We start from the raw sequence: 24,283 nt of genomic DNA, 5'->3' as shown, positions 1-24,283 counted from the left end.
TATTATTATATATAGCGGGCGAGTAGGGACGAGTATTACCTAAACCTGATTCCGCTCCGCTCCTTCCAAAAATCCGTCCTGCTAAAAATCCGCCCCAAGCGAATAAGAGTGGGGTGGATACCCGTGAATTCGAGTGGTATTGCCAATCCTAATTATATTTTGGATCATTATGTAGTTACTAATAGTGGACATTTCTTAGTTTTAGTATGTGTTTAAAATTACACACACATTTTCTTATTTTTATTATGTAATTGAATAACATATTAGGAATTAAAAATTATAAAAAATAGAAAAAATAAAAAACTTTTTTTTAATTAGGGGTGTTTTGGGGACAATATATATTTTTGGATTCCCATGAGTGATTATCTCCTTTTTAACTAATTTATAATAGTTATACCTGTATAATATATATAGATAGTCAAAGTCAGAGTTTTCTAATTGACCGTATGTTATATTTTCTCTTATAAATTAATTTTAAAGAAAATGAGATATATACTATTACAAGTTTTTTATATCTAATAAGATAAAATCTGTATGTATATAATTTATAAGTATGAGATATTTTTTATTAAATGAGTTAGTTTTTGAAATTGACTTAGGTATACTCAATCACAATTTTAATATAGTATCAGAATCTATCTGATTTAATAATAATATTGAGCCACCTACCTGCAAATATTCACATTTCAGGCTATTATTTTTGGACGTAACAAAAAATATATTTACATACAAATTTCACGTCATCTATCAAAAATAAAGTCTCTACATAATTTAAAAGAGTGAAATATACTTCACTCCATGAACTAATTTTTTTTTCTATGGAACTAGTACTTCTCACACTTTATTATAATTAAATTAAAATCAGTATTGTTATATCAAAATTAAACTCACGTGTGTGTATATATATTATCAAGGGTGTAATTTAACTACCCAAAGTATAGTGATTAATTAGACTCAACTGTGACTAGAATTCTATTAGTAGTTGAATTGTTAGACAGTGGTTAGTTGTCATACTATATAGTAGCTCATAGTGCAGTGCTTTGTATTAGTTGTATTACTCTTTGAATTCAATAACAATTTACCTATTACTCAACCAATGTTTTCTGTTTTCATTTCTTAGACTCAGCTCTTCTGTTACAACTTTGTTCTTAGGTTCGTGGTTCATCAATATTCATTAGGATTTTTAAGATTCTTTTATGGTACCGAAGTTTCTATGACAAAAAAAGTCGTTCGATCCATGATATCTCCTAAAAAAAAATAGTATAAATAAATAAAAAATATATGTAAAATAAATTCACAAAAAAATTTTACTTGAGAAAAAGTATAAAGATAGAATCATTTATGTATTTTTTACTGTTAAGTTAAATATTTGGGAAAAATAATTCTGTGATATGATATCTAGACTTTAATTTGATGGTCATTAAATATGTATTTATTTATTAGTGTATGTTGATGAAATTATTGTCACAGCTAGTAATCCAAAAGATATTGATACTCTTATTCAACAACTCAATACTACTTTTCCTTTGAAGGATACCAGACAATTTAGCTACTTTCTTGGGAATGAAGAAGCTACTTACATGTCTCAAGAGAGTTTATTATGTACAAACTAGCTACATATGCTACTGATGAGTTACTAAAAAAATTAAAGTGATAACTAAATTGATTCAGATTGAGATATACCTGCTTGGGTAGATGCAATGGCGTTGTTCCACTTGTTTTGGGTTATGGTTTGATTTTCTGGGGTAGATGCAAGAATGGAGGCTTTGTCCCGCTTGCTCCCAGTTTATATTTGAATCTCTTGGGGTTAGTGACGACTCCAGAAAATTATAATAGTGGGGGCAAAAATAATATATAAAAATAATAAAAAAAGTAATATATGATATTTAAATCTTGGAGTATGTTAATTAGTCATGTTTTTAATAAATATAATTAACATATTAAAAAATATATTAATTTATATAATATTTTTCTCATTTTAATATTTTGACACATTATTACGTGATATGTTTATTATTAATACAAATGCTATTTTATATTTGTGAAGGTATATTTTTATTGATTATTTTTTATGTAATACAAAAAATATTATAGTGTCAATAATTAAAGAATCTATCAGAAATATAATTTAAATTAACTAATTTTAAATTTTTACGAAAATTATGTGAGAGACAAAAAAATTGGAAGAAAAATAAAAATTTAAATCAAACCATACAATTCTCTTTATATATAAGTATAAATAAGATAATATCTCTTTTTATATTATGCAAATATTTAAATAATTTGTTAGCATTTAATTGTAAAATTGATATTTTTAAATATTTATGGTAAAAAATTTTCGACAAAAATAATTATTATATATAAGAGTAAGGCCAAAATTAAATAAAATAAAATAATAAAAAATAAATAAGTAACTAATATATATATTATATATAAAAAAACTACTAAATACTAATAATCTCATTTATATTTAAAAAGCTATATTTGACTTTAGATAATTAGCTAATTGAATTATTATTATTTTTGTTATTATTTGTTTTAAATATATATGATATAATAATTTTTATCATTGTATTAATATTTAATAACAATTTTTTCTTAATTTTTTTTATAAACTTAATGGGGTAACTGTCCCAGACAGTTTGCCATGGAATTCGATCGATCTGGATATTTGGGATCAAAATTAGGATTTGTTATTTCAGACACATATTTAGAAGTTTAATTACACACACATTAGAAGTTTAGTGTTTATTTCCTTTGATTTGTGTGGTATGAATAGAGTTCGCGCAATAGTAAGTTTAGTTTATTATTTTCGACAGAAAATTTTAAATTACTCTGTCTGTAATAATTTAAAAAAATGTAGCGTTTTTGTCCATTTAATTATAGACGAATTTTCTGTCTGTAATCATTTTTCACGAAAAAAATTAATTTTTCCGATAGAATTATCGACGGATTCTCTTTTCCGTCTGTAATTTATGCTAATTCATTTTTTTTGTTTTTTGACAAAAAATTCCTCTGAAATTTCGTATGTATTTCCGTGGGATAAAATCCGTCAAAAATATCTGTCTATAATAACTAATTTTCTAGTAGTATTTTTTCTCATTTCAATATTTTGGCACATTATTGCGTGATATGTTTATTATTAATACCAATGCTATTTCATATTTGTCAAATTATATTTTTATTGATTAGTTTTTATGTAATACAAAAGATATTATAGTTCAATAATTAAAGAATCTATCAGGAATATAATTCGAATGAACTAATTTTACATTTTTACAAAAATTGTGTGAGAGACAAAAAAAATTGGGAGAAAAATAAAAATGTAAATCAAACAACTGCAATTCTCTTTATATATAAGTATAGATAAGATAATATCTCTTTTTATATTATGCAAATATTCAAATAATTTGTTAGCATTTAATAGCAAAATTGACATTTTTTAATATTTATGGTAAAAAATTTTCGACAAAAATAATTATTATATGTAAGAGTAAGGCCAAAATTAAATAAAATAAAATAATAAAAAATAAATAAGTAACTAATATATATATTATATATAAAAAAACTACTAAATACTAATAATCTCATTTATATTTAAAAAGCTATATTTGACTTTAGATAATTAGCTAATTGAATTATTATTATTTTTGTTATTATTTGTTTTAAATATATATGATATAATAATTTTTATCATTGTATTAATATTTAATAACAATTTTTTCTTACACAATTTTTTTTAAAGTACAGGGGACAAATAAATTATAACAATAAGGACATACATATATACTTACTATTGTTTTTCTATAAACTTAATGGAGACAGCTGTCCCCACAGAAACTAACGTGGATCGTTCTTGGAGAGAATGACAGAAGAGAGAGAAAGAAAATGAGGAGAGAGATGAGTGAAAAGAGGACTTTTTTAATATTTAAAATAAATACATTTAATATTTATCAAAAATTCAAAATATATTATTTATAAAATATTTACTAATTTAAACATGTGTTTACATTTCGGGTACTAAGATATAAAAATAATAAAAAACATAATTTGGTGATTTATCAGTATTCGGGATAAATAATTATAGGAACTTAATTAAAAAAATATAAGATATAATTAAAAATTTGGTAAAATTATTAAGATTAATAAAATAATTAAACTTAAATTATAATAATTATCTTAAAATTTATGTCAAAAAGAATAACTTTTATTTTATCAAATTTAACATGTAATAATAATTATGTTATTAAATTGGTTTAGTTATTCTTTGATTTTTATAGTTTTATTTTTACTAAATTTGTAATTATGTCTCTATATTTTTTTTTAATTGTATCTTTACACTATTTTTAATTTTATAATTAGGTCATTCATAGTGTAAACAAATATTAGAGTTAACTGAATATTTTTTTTGTAAATTAAAAGTATTCATAATTAAAAATCTAATTAAATATTTGACTTCATATATTTTAAGAGAAATATTCTATTAATTTTGACGTTTTAACATGAAAACAATCTAATTTCAAAATTAAAATGTAAAAATAGTATAGGAATCTAATTAAAAAAATAATATAAAGACCTAATTAAAAATTTGATAAAATTATAGAGATTAATATAGAGTAATTAAACCTATTAAATTGCTTTCTTCTTTTAAAAATTGGCTGAGATTAGAGATAGAGAATATTATCTATTACTTAATTAATATTTTTATTTTAAAATGATATATGATTTCTTTTTACTTTAACTCTTAAATAATGGTTTTACTTGAGGAACTATTTTAGTTAAAAAGAGATATGCCATTATATGGTAACAAGTGGAGTTTCCATTAGAATAGTAGGAGGTAATGGATACTTGGATAATTGTAATAAATAATATAATAATATTTGGGGGGTTTTGCTTGCAGGGCACATATTAAAATTGTGATTAATAGAAAATTTTCAATTTTATTTTAGTAAATGTCTAGTAAATATATTAAAAATTTATATTTTATATAATTTTTACAAAAAATAATTTAATGTATAACCTTAATATGTGTCTTTGGACACATATTAGTTAAATCTTTTATTTAGGAGCAAAGAATTTAATTTAATTATATTGACAATGCAAATTTTTTTTATATAATTATTTAATTATATCCATTTTTTAAATACTATTTATGTGGTGGGTGTAAAAAGTTATTTTATGCAACAATAATTAATAATTGAATAGATGTATAAAAATTTGATAAATTATTGACAGTGTACTAAAAGTAATTAAAAAACATATAAAAATAATATTAATTAGGTTAAAGTCTTAAAGATAAAGAAAAAAATATAGTAACTTCAACTTTTATTATTTTAAATTAATATACTTTTCATCCGTAGATCTAGTAATTTTTCCCTCCCTAACACTTGGATATAATTTTAGTTTTAAGATATAAATATATCAATGTTCGAAAAAAAAAAAATTCTAATATACTTTTATCCTCAATATTAAAGTTTTTTTTAGGTCCACCGTACCACTGATTGAGCAAACACCAAAGTATGTAAATGAATTTAGCTAACATAAAAATACATGTTAAGATTATCTAATAAAATAAATTATTAAAAAGTTTTTTAAGTGTATTTGTTATATACATTATTGAAATTTTTTATATTAGACAATTTAGTCTTTCAAATTTTTAAATATACAAAATAATTTTTAATATTTATCTCTATTAGACAATATAACCTCCTCCAGTTTAATTCTTTTAATCGAAATGTAGGTTTTGGAATTTTTAAATTTTCGTAAGGACTATTTTGAGATTTTTTTTATTTTCAGATACTGTTTTGTAATTCACTCTTTAAATCAAATTGGAAGGAACTGTATTGTTTGACAAAGATAAACATCAAAAAATATTTTGTATATTTTAAAATCTAAAAGATTAAAATATCTGATTTTAAAAACCTCAAAAATTGATTCAGTTAATTATTCTAAATTCTATACGTGTATAAAGGAAGAAGAATAAATGTTTAATTATTCTATTGGTCTTTATAGTATCACTAAATTTTTAATTAGGTTTTTATATATATTTTTTTAATACTGCTTTTAATTTTATAATTAAGTCCTTGCCAATATAAAAAAAATAGAGTTAGTGGAATATTTTTCATAAATTAAAGGTATTTACAATTAAGAATTTATTTCATTAAAATTTTAAGATTTTTGACACGAAAAAGATCTAATTACAAAACTAAAATTAATTTAATGATTTAACTAAAAAAATATAAAAATTTAATTGTAAATTTAATAAAATTATAAAAACTAATAAAATAATTAAATTAAAAATAAATATTAATAAAAATTAACATTAATTGAAGGTCAACAGAAAAAAAGAAATGGATATTAATGGATGAGGGAGAGAAATTAAATGTTAATCCTAGAGTAATTTAATATCTACTATTATGCTATAAAAGAGAATTGTTACATTCATCATGTATATATCATTTCTTCTATCTTTTCATTTCTATAACATACAATTATCTCATCTTAAATTAGCTTCGTTAGTTTTATATCATCCTAATTACTTTAAAATGAAGATGAAAACGATGACAACAAGCATCATGAGCTTATTAGCTCTTATCATGGTGTTGAGCAATGGATTCATGGTTTTAGGTAGTAGACAAAACTTGTTAGAACACAAGTTTAGCAATAAATTTTTTCTCGAAGAAGCAGGTCCATCCCCTAGAGGAGAGGGACATGACGCACCTGGACATAAAGGTCCACCACCTACAAAAAATGTTCAGAAACAAACTCATGATTTTTCAATTGAAGGATCAGATCCATCCGACGGAGGAGAGGTACATAAACTTCCACCTGGCCATGGAGGTCCACCACATATTTAATCATGGAGGAGGTCCACCACCTTCAAATTTATACTTTAATTAAATGAATATTAATAAAAAATAATAAAATGTAGGAGATCCACCATCTTCAAATCATATCAAAGTATAATTGGTTGATGCATGTAGTTTTGTTGTTGATAATAATAAAATAAAAGTTTTAGTTTTATTAGTCACAGTTCTGCCATAATTATTTTCTTTAATATATATTTAACGCTTACGGTGTTATTATATTAGTTTAAATCAAATATAATTCAATTAAAATTGCTATTTCAGCATTGATCAAATTGAAAATCAAACTTGCAAATAAAAGTTTTTATAGATTGAGTAAAATCGGATTTATTTTGGTCCGCGGATTCTAAATTTCACCAAATCTATTTTTAATACCATGCATAAATATTAAGTTCAACTACATATAAAAACTATTGTCGTTCTTTTATTAAATTGTTTAACTTTATTAAAATATTAATTTTATAATAACTAATATCAAAACTTTTAGAACGAAAATTTTAGAATTTAAAATAGATAATTTCACAACAAAGGGGACATAAATAGTAAAAAAAATGTTATCCGATTCTTTTTATTAAATTTTTATTTGTGAAAAAAAATTAAAAGTCGAGTTATTTGATATGGAGTGGAGTAAATATTGATACTAACTAGCAAAATAATCGTGCGATGCATGAACAAGATAAATGAAAACTATAATGACGTGAATATATAGCGTATTTGGAATATTATTTAGTGTAAAAAATAAAAAAGTATAGCTATAATTTGGATAATTATATGTAAATTTTTTAAACAAACAGAAAAAAAATTTATTAAAAAAGGAATAGGCAAAAAATATTATGTTATTTATTTTTTTTGAGTGATACTATAAAGATATAAATTATAATTTGAAATATTTTTTATTTATTTTTATTATTGAAAATATGAATAATAAAAAATAATTTTAACGGAAGAAATGATGGTTTATGCACTGAATAATAATTGTTTACAAGAAAAACACCCATTCAAAACACCCATTCAGATACATTTGAAAAGTGTAGTCAAAAATGAAAAAAATGATGTCTTAGACTACGGCTACGTTTTTTGGGCTACGGCTACGTTTTGAGGTGATTCCTATTCGGCCGTTGCCTATTCTCAAAGGCTACGCTTTTCTGCACCAAGAGCTATACTTTTAGCATTTGGGAATAGGATGCGTTTTTTAAGTAATGCTGTCCAAGACTAAAGGCTACGCTTTTCAGCTTCTATTTTTACCGGAATAGGCTACGCTTTTCAGTGATACTGCATCACTTGTAAAGCATAGCCACATTACTATAGCTACTCTATATAAATGTAGCCTTAGATCTCTCATTTTTTTTTTAATTTTCTGTATAACCATAGCTACTCTATATAAGTGTAGCCTTAGGTTTCTCGTTATTTTTTTTATTTTCTATATATATTCTAATAATTTTTTGTGCAAAATATTTAGTAATATGATTACATATATAATTCTGTATTTTTAATTAAATGAGTTAAATATTATAAAATAAAAATAAATACATAATTATACTAAATAATTTCTTTAAATAATAAAAATTATCTGTAAATAAAATATATTTATAATGATCCAAAAGTACTAATATTCATACATCTCACACTAAATTAAACATAGCCATATCAAAATAGGCATGAGACTACTTAGAATTTACTACTAATACTCTACGGAAAACTAAAATATTATATTCTATATAAGTATCTTCTAATAAAAGTAATTAGTCTACCATACATGTATCCATTCTCAACATTACTCCATCTTAACCCATAAACCACAATGATAAACAGTTTAATCTTCATTATCATCCTCAATATTATTCTGCATAATTACATAGCAAAGTAATTAGAAAAATATTTATAATGACATTTGCAACTATAAAAATTAAAAAAATCAAACTGAAAATAATTAGAAACCAAACTGAAAATAGTTGTATAAATTATCAAAACTATGTCAACTTAAATAAAGTTAGCACAATTCTTGGTGCTACTTCAGTTAGCACAAAACTAGAATTACAACAACCAGAATTGCACAAACAATTTTCAGCCATAACAATACAACTTCAAGTGTTAAAGTGTCAATAAAGCTAATAACATATGATTTTTAGCCATAGCAATTAACTTAACCATATGCAAATATAAGAGGTATAACATATTATACATATACCTAATATATTACACATATAAAAAAAGGGGCAAAAGAAATCCTAATATATTATTATTTATTTTAAATAGGAATTCTAAAGTGTACTTTGTTTTGGTTTTGCAACTGCGTTCTAAGAATTTAATTTTATATGATTTTTTAAAAATCGGTTACTGATTTAGTACACTTCAGAAAAACAGCAAGCAGTAACCAACTTAGAAAAATCATATAAAATCCATCTTTGGTTGAATTCTCCTAAAGTTTGGTGTGGTTGAACCAGACTTACCCATCTTTCACTCAGTTCAAGTCCCAGAGCATTTTCACTTCTCTAGAAAAAGTTTTGCCTCTTGAAATATGGTTTTATTTTAAGGAAAAGGTGCCGTCACAACAGTGAACAGCCCTGCTTCCAGAAGGCACAACTTTCTTTATAAAACTCGAATTGTCTTGAAATTTGGACATAAAAATAAAATACTAGACATCCTAATATTTTATTCCTCTTTGGTTTCACCTCCAAAGAGTTTCAGCGTATTGAGATATGTAGTTTTGAAGTTGCTGATCCAGAATTCGTACAGCATTGTTTCTGCAGAAAATGACCATTTTCTAAAAATCATATCTCCCAAATCACACATCGGAAAATTCTGAAATTTTAGGAGAAAAATCTAGACATCTTAAGGTTTTATATAAAAATAATTTCACTCATTTTGAGTAGCTAGATTGCTCCCAGTTTTGTTCACAAATTGCTGCCTGAAACTGCATAATTCTGCAACATGTAACCTTGGGTTTTGAGAGGTCAAAAATTGATTCCTAGCTTGTCACTCACTCTAACCTTGCATTCTAACTTTCTTTTACCTATTGTAACTTGTTAGAAAGATTAAATTAGCCCCAAGTGCTCAGGATTAATAAGTCACCATTTTTTGTCACTTTTCACATTTAAGCATACTCATATGAAATCAACAATTTCTGCATTACTCAACATAGCAATCCAGCCACAAATCACTCAAACAATTCACATGTATTATCGTCAATTTACTGCATCATATATACCAAATAGACCAGCATCATCTCAAATAATCATTAGCATGTATCATCAATTAATTCAATCATGAAAATTGGCTTTTAGCCTTTCAACAAATTCTGCACTCTAACAAACAGAATTTTCAGCATCATCATCATTCAATAAATCAAACACAACATCATTCAATTAGTCACAACCTCAATTCTATTACCTCCTTCCCGTGGCTTCTCAGCAGTATCACTATCATCACTCCCTCTAAACCAATTTGAAGTACCAAAGCAATTTCCAAAGCTGGACAAGATATTTCCAAACTTTTGAAATAAATCATGTAATCCCGCATTATCTATGGATTCAGCTAAGTTCTGTCGCAGTACAAGAAAAACAAAAGAATTCACTTTAGAAATGATATGGATCCTGGCATATGATTAAGTATGGTGTATCAAAGCTGCAAACAAATAGATATATACCTTAACAAAAACATTCCCTCTGCCACTTTTTCTCACATCAGGATCGCGACGAGACCACATGACCCTTATCACTTTTTCATGTAGTAAAGAATGATTCTTCAACTAAATTGCACGACTTGCTATTCATGAAAATCAAAGACAACGAATTAAATTAACAGTAATTAGACTACATTAATTAACAAGATAACACTCTTAATATGCAATGATTTTATTTTTTCAATCCTTTTCAGTTAGTGAAAACTTAATCATATGTCTTGCACACTTCAATACATTTGAGATCTGAGTCTTAAAGAGAAATTTGGACCTCAAAAGTCAAAACCAAAATCACCCAGGGAAAATCTACACTGTATGTCATGTTTGTAACAGTTGCAACAAGCAACTCCCTCAGAGGTTTGATTATGTGCATCTTATGGCAGCTAAAACTCCTCTTGGCATCAAATGGAACCCAAATATAAGAACAAAAGCATGACAACTTTTGAAGTGAATAGATATTGTTACTCAGAACCATAGAAGTAAATCAATAACAATGAGATCAGAATCTAAGTTTGCATCTAAAGTAACAACTGTAAATTGTCCCCTCATGTTGTTGCCAACCTACAAAATCAGAGTTAATTGTCTCTCATCTAAACCCCATAAAACTCAAGTTTGTAAGCATGTAAGGATCCACAAAAACACCTCTCTAGCAAATAAAATAGAATCTAAGAACAATAACATGAGCAAACCAAGTTCTAGTAATCACAAAGCAGATACAAACAATTCACTCCATACATAGAAAAGGGAGAAAAACACATAATTCATACCTTGATAAGAGCATCGAATTAGAAGAGTAAAAACCTCTTCGGAACTATTGGAATCGTTATCACACAACAAAATCCTAACTTTGCTTCTATCAATGAAGCCATCAACGCCACTCTTACTGTTGTTACCTCCAACACCGTTGTTATTACTCTCTTTGCTCAAATTCAGCTCCTCCCTCTCCATCTCACAGGGAAAAAGAAACACGAAAAAGAGAAAAACTTTATGCTAAAGTTGAGAAATTTGAACACTAAAGAACCTCCACAGAAACCCTTCTTCCGAAAACCCAAATTATGACAGTCACAATCAATGGATCAAATTTAAAACCAAAATCCATCATAAGAGAGAAAGTTCACTAATGTTATTAAGAGAGATACCTGCATGTAGAGATAAATACAATGGCAGATCGGATGTCCATATCTTCCATTTTTGATAAAATATGCATCAAATTTACCTCCTTGACCTTTTTAGGGATAAACATAGTCTGTTGCTTAAGTGTTTCTACAGTTTTCAGGCCTTCATATGCCTCATAGACATACAGTCTATCCTGGTAACGCTCAGACAACTTTGCAGATTACTTGTGGTTGTTGCAGACAAGAACAGATTTTGCGGATTTTCTGGTAAGCACTTAAAGATAAATTTCAATTCCTCCTGAAAACTGACATCAAGAACTCGATCTGCTTCATCCAGGACACGGAACTGCATATAAATATGAAGGTAAAGAAATGCATAACATTTAGATATACACAATGTGGTTCCATATATATATACACATATATAACCTATGTCCTACCTTCCAAGCTTCTGGGACACAGTTCTACACTACAAGCCCTCCATACCTCCATTGAAAATCACAGCATCATTAACAGTAAATCAGAACCACAACAACATCAACACCAAAACCTCATTATCCATTAACAAAACAAAAAAACATCACGATCATTAATACATAGATTAAAATAAATCCACTGAAAGTTGCTTCCTAGAAATTCCCTTACTTTTAAACCCTCCTATAATTTAAAAATTGCAATTGAATTCTTCAAATTAAACATTTTTTTAAGCAAGTCACTCCTCACAAACAGTACTCATAGTTTGAGAAATTATCGTTAGACATTGTGAACAATCACATATTTTTAGACTATACAAACACGAAAGAGTTGAACCTAGTTATTACCTTAGTTCTAGCAAAAACTAGAGGAATATCAGGATTCTCGAGCAAGGCCTTGATCCTCCCCGGCATGGCAATAACGACGTGGGGCCTAGTAGCAAGCTCCTTGGTTTGCCGAAGCATGTCCATGCCGCTGACAACCACTGCAATGCGGAGGTGGAGGCAGGAACCGAGGGCGCAGAACTGCTCTGGTAGTTGGAACGCCAGTTCCCTAGTGGGCGTCACCACCAACGCGAACACACTAAACGGGTGCTCCGACAGGCTGGAGGATCGGGAGGCCGAGAGCGACGGTCTTGCTGCTGCCAGTTCCATCGATGCCGAGCACGTGGCGGCCCTCCAGCACTCGCGGGATGCAGCAAGACTGAACACGCCGGGGACGCTTCAAACAGGACAAGAGAGCAAACATTGGCGAACGAGGGGATCGAGGGCCCTCGAGAACGACGAACCATGAGGATTGCGAACGACCACGATGAACCTGGTGCCGATCTTGAGCGCGACGAGCGGCGACGGTGAGATTGATGGCGGCGCGATGGAGGCTAGGGTTTTCACATCCTTTCAAGGGAGAGCTGCGAAGATGGACGGACGGCGGCAGAAGCGCAACTAAGGGAGACGAGCAGACAAGTGAGACGGTGACAGTGGTGCACGACGACGGAGAGCACAACGACGGGGAGATTAGAGAAGCGGCAGAGGTTTTTTTATTCGGCGTTTTTACATTAGGCAACGCTTTTAAAGTGCACCCAAATCATAACAAATATGTTACTCTTCAAAAGCGTTCCCTTTGTTATGAAAAGTGTACCCATAGATATTAACATAAGGCTACGCTTTAGAAGTGACTTTTATTGTATCTAAGACTACATTTTTTAAATGATGCCATAATTGTGTTTCCTATTCTCTTATAAAAGGGAAACACGGAGAAAAGCGTAACCTATTCTATGAATAGACTACACTTTTCAAATGTAGGTTAAAAAAAGTGTGGCTGAATGGGTGTTTTTCTTGTAGTGAAGTAATAACTAATAGATACTAACAATTGAAATGAAATTTTCACGGTGTAATACATATAAAAAATATATAAATTTGATTCAGTCATGCTACACATCTATGTATTCATGTATTTAAGTTGGCCCAAACTCAAATAGAGTCACGTGCATTAATAACGAGTGAAAACATGCGCTCGAAAACCTTTCGTTACTTCACGCTTATTATAAAAAAAACGTTACTTCTTCCTCAACACGAAACCGCTCATTCTCTTCGAATCTCTCTCAAAATCACTCAAACTTCAGTCACGTTCTCTGCTAAAACCACTACTGGAGAAGAATTGCAACAAGATTTCACCACAAACAAGCAAAAACGAACAAAAACAACAACAGAGACTAACAAATGTATGAAAAAAATTACTGTTCATTTGAAATCTTGCAATATAGCGTTTCTCCTAGTTGCATTTAAGCTTTACTGGATTGATTTTCTTCGTTCAGTAGATCGACGTATTCTGATTGCATTTTTACAGTATAACTAGGGTTTTGAATAAATTTTTTCTTATTTTCATTCAGTTCAGTAGATAGTGTAACTAGGGCTTTGAACTTGATTGTTACTCTATTCAGTTCTTCTTTTGCATGGAGAAATACTATTCTTGATGATTGAAAGTTTACGAAACACTATTCTTGATAATTGAAAGTTTATAACGATTTATTCACCACATGAATTGTGTTCAATTCGGTGGGCTTGGTGATTCTCATTCACTTGATATTTAGTGTGTTCAGGGTTTAGGGATTATTCTGATTGCATTTTTATAGTATAACTAGGGCTTTGAATCAAATTTGTTCTTATTTTCATTCAGTTCGATAGATAGTGTAACTAGGTCTTTGGACTTGATTGTTACTCTATTCAGTTAACTTCTATTGCATGAAGAAATACTATTCATAATAATTGAAAGCTTATAATGATTTATTCACCACATAGATTGTCTTTGGTTCGGTGGGCTTGGTGATTCTCATTTACTTGATATTTAGTGTGTTCAGAGTTTAGGGTTTATTCTGATTGTATTTTTACAGTATAACTAGGTCTTTAAATCAAATTTGTTCTTATTTTCATTTAGTTCAGTGGATAGTGTAACTAGGTCTTTGAACTTGATTGTTACTCTATTCAGTTAACTTCTATTGCATGAAGAAATACTATTCATAATAATTGAAAGCTTATAACGATTTATTCACCACATGGATTGTGTTCAGTTCGGTGGGTTTGGTGATTCTCATTCACTTGATATTTAGTGTGTAGGGTTTATTCTGATTGCATTTTTACAGTATAACTAACACTTTGAATTAAATTTGTTCTTATTTTCATTCAGTTCAGTGGATAGTATAACTAGATCTTTGAACTTGATTGTTACTCTATTCAGTTAACTTCTATGGCATGAAGAAATGCTATTCATAATAATTGAAAGCTTATAACAATTTACTCACCACATGGATTGTGTTCGATTCGGTGGGCTTGGTGATTCTCATTCACTTGATATTTAGTGTGTTCAGGGTTTAGGGTTTATTCTGATTGCATTTTTGCAGTATAACTAAGGCTTTGAATCAAATTTGTATTTTCATTCAGTTCAGTGGATAGTGTAACTAGGTCTTTGAACTTTATTATTACTCTATTCAGTTAATTTCTATTGCATGAAGAAATACTATTCATAATAATTAAAAGCTTATAACAATTTCCTCACCACATGGATTGTGTTCGATTCAGTGGGCTTGGTGATTCTCATTCACTTGATATTTAGTGTGTTTAGGTTTTAGGGTTATTTTGATTACATTTTTACAGTATAACTAGGGCTTCGAATGAAATTTGTTCTTATTTTTATTCAGTTCAGTGGATAATGTACGTGAGTAGATAGTGGAACTAGTCTAGCTAATTCATTATTTATCATGTTTTATTCAGTGCTTGAAGTGGGTTCGGTTCAGTGGGCTGGCACATTTTAATTGATTTGATTAAGATATGCATGCTTGTGCTTGTTAGTGTATTAAGTGAAGTATTGACCAAATTTTTTTATTACAGCAAAATACAACAAGACAATGGTGACAAAAATGGAGAAGCCACACTATAACGTAAGCATATTAAATATATTTATCTGCTTTTGTTCAAATAATATCTATTTTGTATTATAAATATATCCTCACATTCTATTTCAAAACTTGCAAAAAACTCATGATTGCAGATGCCAAACAAAGGCAATAGCAACAATGTTCAGGAATATGAGTCAATAAAAGAAAGATATAGTTGAACAAATGGGATTTGGTGCCCTGGCACATGTCCCGGAAATGAATGTCTCTCACGCCCTCTTGAGAAAATTGATTGATTGCTTTGATGACTATAAGGGATGCTTGAAAACTCTCCAGAGAAAAATATAAACTCCTCACAAGGTAGCAGCTGCACTGGGCATAAACAATGGCGGTAATACACTTTCTACTTCTTGCTTACTTTCGGTTCATTTGTGTACAGAAAATTAAACTGAGCCTTTTTGGATGATTTTTTGCTATTAAAATATTGTAGGGAGTCATTTTGATGAAAAGGTTGATTACACCAAACTGAATCTAGAAGACAAGGTCTGTTCTGGATATGAGTGTTGAAGGGGAGGAGAACTAGCAAAAATTCAAGAGGACTTTTGTCGTCTTCGTACAAAAGTGCTTCTTATTGCCGATGATGGTAAGCGTGGCCTCCTCAATCCATAAGCCGCCTATCTTTCATGTGGACAACATCCGAGAGTGGGATTGGGCAAAACATATGCTCAACTTCTTGATGAAAGGAATTGAAAACAAGAGAAAGGGAACGAAACAGTCTGTTGATGGCTGTATTTTTGTTTTGATGCTAATATACTTCCATGAAACCAAGTTCCCTCGCCCGTTCGGACCTGATGCTCCCCCAGCACCGTGGGTGGCCCATTGGACAAAGCAAATTATGCTCGACCGGATTTCGAAGGAAGCAACAGACTTATTGGTAAATTAAACAAAAAATTCCCCCTAAAATTTCGTTTCAAATGCTTCTAAAATACTCTGCTAACTAAATAAACTTGTGTTTTAGGTTATAATTAATTTATTTCTCCTACTTGCAATTGTTAGTGTTTTCATTTGAATCTTTGTGCATTCAGAAACATTTTCTTGATGATTAAATGTTTGTCACGTTTTATTCACCATATGAATCTTGTCCGGTTCGGTTGGCTTGCTCCCATTGGTTCACCTGATTGTTAGTGTGTTCATTTGAATTCTTTGCATTCAAAAACATTTTTCTTGATTATTAAATGTTTGTCACATTTTATTCACCTTATGAATCTTGTTCGGTTCGATGGGTTTGCTCCCTTTGGTTCACCTGATTGTTAGTGTGTTCAATTGAGTCCTTATGCATGAAAAAATATTTTTTATCATTAAATAATTATCACATTTTATTCAACACATTACTATCGTTTGATTCAGTGGGTTGCTCATGTTGATTCAGCTGATTGTTACTGTATTTCTCATTGAATAAATTTTTGTTTTAGGGACATCTGTACAGAAAGAAAATAAAGAAGGAAAAAACAAAAACAAAGAAGTTAAAGAAAAGAAAGAAAAAAAGAAAATTGTTGATCTGGATTCTTCTTCGAAAGAAGAAAGATTTTTTGAATATGAATCTGAATCCGAATCCGACAAAACACCACTAGTAAAGAGAACAAGACAAAAGAGGGTGGTTAAAAAACAAAAGCTTGTTGAGATGGATTCAGAAAAACAAGTGAAACTGAAAGCAGTCCAACCGATTCAGAAAGCAAAAGTGAATCTGAAAACCAGTAAGTTTGATCTTCATATTGATTTCATTTAACTTGTATTTGCTTAAAGTTGTTCTTATGCGCTTGTTCTTATGTTTTGCAGAGAAGAAGAAATTGAAAAAACTGGCACAAAGAAATGAAAACTACCACAGAAGGTGGTTAAAAAACAAAGCAAAAAAAGGAAGCCTGTGCCGACAGATTCAAAAGGCACAAGCAAATTTGAAAGCCAGTAAGTGTTGGGTGATGTTCATTTATATGATTGTATGATATTCATCTGGTTTAGTTTTGCATTTTCTTGCTGAAAATTGTTTATGTATGCTTGTTAAGTAAATTACAAATGTGATATTATTCAATGGAGTTGCTCAAATTGAGTTTTTTTAATCCAGAAATGTTTTTCTTAATGATTGCATGAGTATCACATTTTGTTCACCATATGAATTGCTTTCGGTTCAGTAGTCTTTCTAAATTCGATGTGTTTGTCTGTCTTGCAAAGAAAAAGAAATCGAAAAAACATCCATAGTAAAAAGAAAACAACCGCAGAGGGTGACAAAAAAACAAACCAAATCTGACAAGGAGTAAGTTTCTCAAATCATATTTTCTTTTACTTTATTGATGCTTTTGTTTTAGGTTCCTTGATACTTATTTTATAAACTTTCAGAACTGAACAAGTAAAAGATAGCGCTGCGGAAAGAAGAAGACAAGCGTTGGAGACGATAAGAGAAAAGAGATCAGATAAAAGAAATAATGGAGCTCAGACAGCAAATGTTGCTCCAGATCAGTTTGACTCGACGGATGCACAAAATGATTTCTCTAAGACGTAAGATTCAGTTTCTTATACCAAGTTATTTTTCTTTCTTTGCTAACTTTTGCTAGATCCTTTTCTAATTCCTCTGGATTCATTTACTAATATTTATTTATTTTGCTTAGACTGCCAACTGTAAATCTGGATGGTGAACCTCTCTTACAGACTCAAGTAAGCTCCACACCGTCCGTAAATGCCCCAGACAATACCAGGTAAATTGGTTCATTGCAGGCTTTACTTTCGGTTTAGTGGTTTCCTAAAATGAATTTCATGTCTTTCTACCCTAAAACGTAGACCCTAAGCCATGAACCCTAAACGCTAAACCCTAAACTTTGAATCCTGAACCCTGAACCATGGACTCTGAACCCTGAACCCTAAACCAATAAAACCTAAACCCCTAAAACCCTAAACCTAACCCCTAAACCCTAAAATCCTAAAACCTAACCCCCTAAACCCTAATCTAGGTTTCTAATTTTAATATAGTTCTAATTTTAATTTGTTATCTTTTTTTTAGGAAAAGAACCCCGAAAATCCCGGTAAAATATTTTAGAAAAAAGAAAATCCATCCAAGAAAGAGTTTTGAAACTCCACAAGTGTAGGTTAAAAATATTTATGTTACTTTTTTAGATGTAGGTAATAATTTTTGTTTAATTAATCACATGGAAAACGTGTTTAAATGTTACTAGTGCTACACCTGATTCTGAGCTACAAATCATTGAGGATCGACAAAAAACTCATTCTGAACCTTTGGAAATGTGAGTTTTTCAATCTGCAGATTCTCGTTTCTCAGAAAAAATTCTAATTATTCAACAATAACTTCTTCATTGTTTACATTCCTTAGATCTCCTCTTGCATTGTCTCTTCCAAGTTCTATTCAGGAAGAGTTGATCAAAGATGACTTTATCTATGTCCCTCTAGAAAGTCAAACACAACAAACTTATGATAATGAGTAAGTTTATAAATATTTATTCACCACATGAATCTTGTTCGGTTCAGTGGACTTTGTAATTTTAAATCACTTGATAGCTAGCGTATCCAGGGTTTAGGGTTATTCTGATTACATTTTCACTTGATAGTTAGTGTGTTCAGGATTTAGGGATATTCTGATTGCATGCAGTAATGCTTTTCTAGCTGTTTCATTTTTTTTTTATCATATTTTATTTAGTGCATCAATGTTTTATTCTGACAATGAAAATCCCAACCGAACCAAATCAAACAGGTATTCTAAAAAAAAAACCCTAAAAAAGCACCCCACACCCCCAAACGTGACTCATGACCTAACCCCCACCCCAAACGTAAACCTAGCCGCTCTCTTCTCTCAGTCTCGCTCTCTGCACTGGAGTCTCAAACTTGAAGAAAAAAACCAAAATACATACTACAAAACATTATTACAAACACACAAATATTTTATCCAAGATTTTAAGTCCAGAAATACAACATAGCAAATCATAGTCCATAAAATAAAATCTTAAAATACAACTTCTATTAAAAAAAAAGCAATAAAATAAAATTTTCAACATCAAATATTCTTCCATTGTCAACATACAATTTCCAACAAACATCTGCATATTCTCTGTTAAAACAACACAAACATAAATATGTTAACATACATCATAAACAAGAATTTCATATATTAAATAAAAAGTTGACATAATAGAAAAACAATTACCTAAACTCCTAAATCCCCCATATCTATCTCATAGTCCTAAGGAATTGGAATTTTCGACCCTGATTTACTAATAATACAGTACGAACTTTGCATTTGAGTTAACACTTGAACTTTGAAACTTAAAAGTAAGTAGAAAAACATATATAGAACCCATGTATGGTATGCTCACAGCATATACTTATATAAATTAAATTAAATTAATCTATTTTAAACTATAACTATTAAGCATCCTCACAGTACAGACTTGTGATGTTGATGGCTTTGAGAATATGCATACGATGCCGAAATGGATGGCCCTAAAATGAGACTTGGCTACTAGAAAGTGATATTTTTCTCTTCTCTATTCTTTGTAGTAATGGAGGGATGTTATAATCATTACTTTAATAGCTTTACTCACATTGCAACTAAAAACACTGATTCATTTGGCCACTTTTTCTTTTATATTTATTCAAGCAGAAAGTTGATGAGATGAGAAACAATAATAATACATGCTTTTAAAGATATATTTTTGACCCAAATACACAAATAACATAATGTCAACCAAGCATAAGTACTTTTAATTTGGTATGAGATGCCAATACCAATATGTTATGTATTTATTTATTACATATTTGTAATAATAAAAAAATGACATTAGTAATGATAAGTAAAATAGGGCCAAAATCATAAACAAAACACAGGAGGAATGATTTAATATAAACTACACAAGTTTTTTGTATTGTATAGGAGGAATGGCATGAACACAACATGGCAGAAAAGGAAAACGACCAAGATCATAAACAAAACACAACATGGCATAAACAGAACAACCAACAAAATCAGAAGTTTAGAACCGCGTTCATTAACAAAAACAACAGCCACCAACATCAAAAAAATAAAAATTAAAATCAAATTCATGAAAAAAAAATAGAATTTTAAAAGTATGAAAAATTACATTATCAGAAACTAATTATTAATTAGCATGCATTCAAATTAATGAAGTAAAATGCCAAAATCCAAGCAGAAAAAGGGAGAACAGTGAATCTTACCAGGGATAAGGGATAAATGGCCGAAGAGGTGAGAGACGCGAAGTAGCAATGCAAAACGGCGGTGGCGCAGGAGTTGAATGGACTCAATAGAGCAGCGACGTCGGCAAAGGAATAGGGGGAACGATGCGGTGCAGTGATGACACAGTGAGTGGGCCGGCTGAAACGGACAGTGGTGAGGGCGCAAGGGAAGTGTTCGGAGGTGGCTGACTGGGTGCAAAGAGGATCGAGAGAACGCAGAAGGGGGGTTCGCGAGGAGGGTGAGGGTGACTGGGTAGTGGGTAGCGGCGCTATGTGTGGAGAGAGGGGTTAGGGACTTAGGGTTTCCAAATTTTCAATATATAAATATGTAAGGTAAAATGACTAAAAATCCAAAATAAAAAATACACTAATAAGGGAGTTTAAGTAATTTAATATATTCGGGGATTGTGGGGAATACGGGGACAGGGATGGAGATCCCTGCTTGGGTCCTCGCACTTGCTTTGGGGGAATTTTGTCCCCCATTCTCGTCCCCATAGGGAAAATTTTCCGCCATCAGGGCCCCATTCGAGGCGGTCCTCGCGGGGATCCCTGTCTCCCGGGGATTTTTGACACCCCTATACCCAGTCATCGATTCAACTCAGATATAGAGTCCAAGCCTCCATGTCAGGTATGTAGTTTGACTAATTTCTTGGTTTTTTAAATTGCTTGTAAATTTATTTTGTTGTTCAATATATTTGTTTATGCAGTTTGATGTCAGTTCAAGTGAGAATATGGGCGACATTGGATTGCCTCCAGCTTCTATTTCGAATGAATCTAAAAGCATCAGATCTCTGACTGCATTGCCTGCTGTGCCAGCTCCTCATAGAAACACAAGGAAGCTTGCTAGTAGAGGCCGAGGGAAAATGTGGGCTATTGAAGAAGCTCCTGTTGATAACATCGCTGAAACTGAGACCAACGAAGGTAAGAGAGAGCCTTGTAGACCTAGGTCTTAGACATGGGATCACTTTACTAAAGATGAAACTAGTAATCCACAGTACCCTAGAGCTAAATACAATTGGTGTGGGGCTAGTTATGCTTGTGATACACATAAAAATGGCACCAGTAACATGAAAAATCACTTGTTGTCGCAATGCAAAAATTTTTTGAAGGAGGCATTAGATCCTACTCAAAAGATTCTTTGTTTTTAAGATGTGATAAAAGATGATAGGAAAGGGATAGGTAGTTCACTTTCTGCCGTATCATTTGATGTTGATCTTTGTAGACAAGCACTTACTAGAGTGACTATTGTGGATGAATTGCCTTTTCGCATGTTGAGGGGGAGGGTTTTCGTTATTATACGAGTTATTTGCAACCCAAGTTTCTAATTCTTGAAAAGCTCACAGTTGCTAGGGATTGTTGGATGCTTTATTTGAATGAAAAAATTAAGTTGAAGTCTGTTTTTAATCAACTAAATCAAAATATTTGTTTGACAGCTGATTGTTGGTCATCTGTGCAAAACTTGAACTATCTTTGACTTACTGCTCATTACATTGATGCTAATTGGAAACTGCAAAAAAAGAATCTTGAATTTTTGTGCTGTCAAGAATTATAAGGGAGAAACAATTGGTAGGAAGATTGAGAGATGTTTGTTGGGCTAGGGGATGTCGCGTGTTTTTTCTATCACTATTGATAATGCTAGTTCAAATGATGTTGCACTTTCTTACTTGAAAAGTAGAATGGAAGATTGGAACTCACATCCATTAAAGGGAGAGTTTTTACATGTTAGATGTTGTGCTCATATTTTAAATCTTGTTGTGAATGATGGGTTGAGAGAAATGCATGATTCAATTTTAAAGATTAGGAATGCAGTTAGGCATGTGTATGCATCACCAGGTTGTACTGAGAGTTTAAAACTATGATTAAGGAAGCTAGAATTCTGAAAAAAGGTACTGTGCATTTAGTTCTACCAAGTGGAACTTTACCTTTTTAATGCTTGAAAGTAATTTGAAATTTCAAAAGGCATTTAAACAATTGGGGGAGAGAGATTCAGAATATGCTATAATGGTTGGTGGGATCCCTAAGTCTGAGGATTGGGAGAATAAAAAGCATTTTGTCAAGTTTTTAAAAATATTTTATGATGTAACCAACAAAGTTTCTGGTTCAACATTTGTGACGTCTTCTCAACATTTTAATGACTTTTGTAAAATATTGTCTACACTTAAGCATTGGATGGGAAGCTTAGATCCGATACTTTTAGGCATGGCTGAGAAAATGAAGTCCAAGTATGATAAGTATTGAGAAAATATAAAAAACACAAACATGATGATTTTATTGCAGTGGTTTCTTGATCCTAGCTATAAGCTTCAATTGATTAAGTGGAGTTTTGAGAAGTTGTATGAAAAAGAAGATGCTGAATTCTTGACTTCAAAGGTGAAAGAGACGCTTTTCAACGTGTTTGATAGCTATAGGCTGTTTGGTGAGATTGGTAACTATCAAAGATCTACTTGTCAAGATCCTCCTGAAATTGGCACACAAGAGTTTGAGGCACATGAAACTTCTTTTGCTATGGAATTTGAGAAGGAAATGCAATTCAATGAATGTTAATAAGAATGAGGTGGATTTATATCTTATGGGAGCCTTAGAGAAGAGTGGCGTGCAATTTGACATTCTAAATTGGTGGAAAGTAAATTCCACTAAATATCCAACTCTTGTGTAGATTGCAAGAGACGTCTTAACCATGCCAATTTCTACAGTAGCTTCAGAATCGGCATTTAGTACTAGAGGAAGGGTGTTGAATAATTATAGGAGTTCTCTAACTCCAATGATAGCTGAAGCATTAATTTGTACACAAAATTGGCTTCGAAACTCTCCAATACTTGTTCTTGAGGAGCTCAGTGAGGAATTGGAGAAGTTAGAATTAGGTATGGTTAAGCTTCGATTTATAATTTTCTTTATTTTTAATCTAATTTTTATTTATATATATTATTTGTTATGATTATTTCTTGTTTTATATATTTTGTAGAAGTTGTACCCACTCCTGATCCTAATGAAGAAGATTCTGGTGTTAAGTCTGATTGAGTATAAGAAGTTTAGCTGTTTTGTCGGAGAAGACACCATAACTTAGCTATCTTTTGATGGAAATTTATATTTATTTTCAGTTGTATTGACTATTAACTTTTAAACTTTTTAATGTTGTATTTGAACTTCTTTTGTCATTAAATTTCATTGGATCAAGACTTTGTTAGCTATTGTGTATTTGTGTTTGTTGATTTTAATGTTATGACTTTGAGAAATAGTATGGTAGTATTTTTTTGGAATTGATTGAAAAAATTGAACAAACCAAACCAAACCAAACTGAACTGCAGTTTAATTAAACGATTGGATCGGATGACTTTTCTCTCAAAAACCGAACCAAACTGCACCGTGAACACCCTTACTATCAACACCACGTCCAGCACCAAAAATAAGTTAATAATTAAATAATAGTCAAAATATCATCACCACCACCTGCACCACCATCATCACCACTATCAGGACCACCACCACCACTCAGCACCACCACCATCTGCAC

General features: G+C 30.4%; 1 pseudogene; it reads right to left on the bottom strand.

The window, feature by feature from the left end:
- Positions 1 to 8,432: 8,432 nt before the first annotated feature.
- LOC107474735 (DEAD-box ATP-dependent RNA helicase 36-like) lies at positions 8,433 to 13,275 on the bottom strand (annotated as a pseudogene).
- Positions 13,276 to 24,283: the final 11,008 nt, after the last annotated feature.

Source organism: Arachis duranensis, chromosome 1, assembly GCF_000817695.3.
Source record: "Arachis duranensis cultivar V14167 chromosome 1, aradu.V14167.gnm2.J7QH, whole genome shotgun sequence".
Taxonomy (NCBI): domain Eukaryota; kingdom Viridiplantae; phylum Streptophyta; class Magnoliopsida; order Fabales; family Fabaceae; genus Arachis; species Arachis duranensis.
Note: the sequence above shows the minus strand (reverse complement) of the source record. Positions and strands in the feature narration are given on the sequence as shown.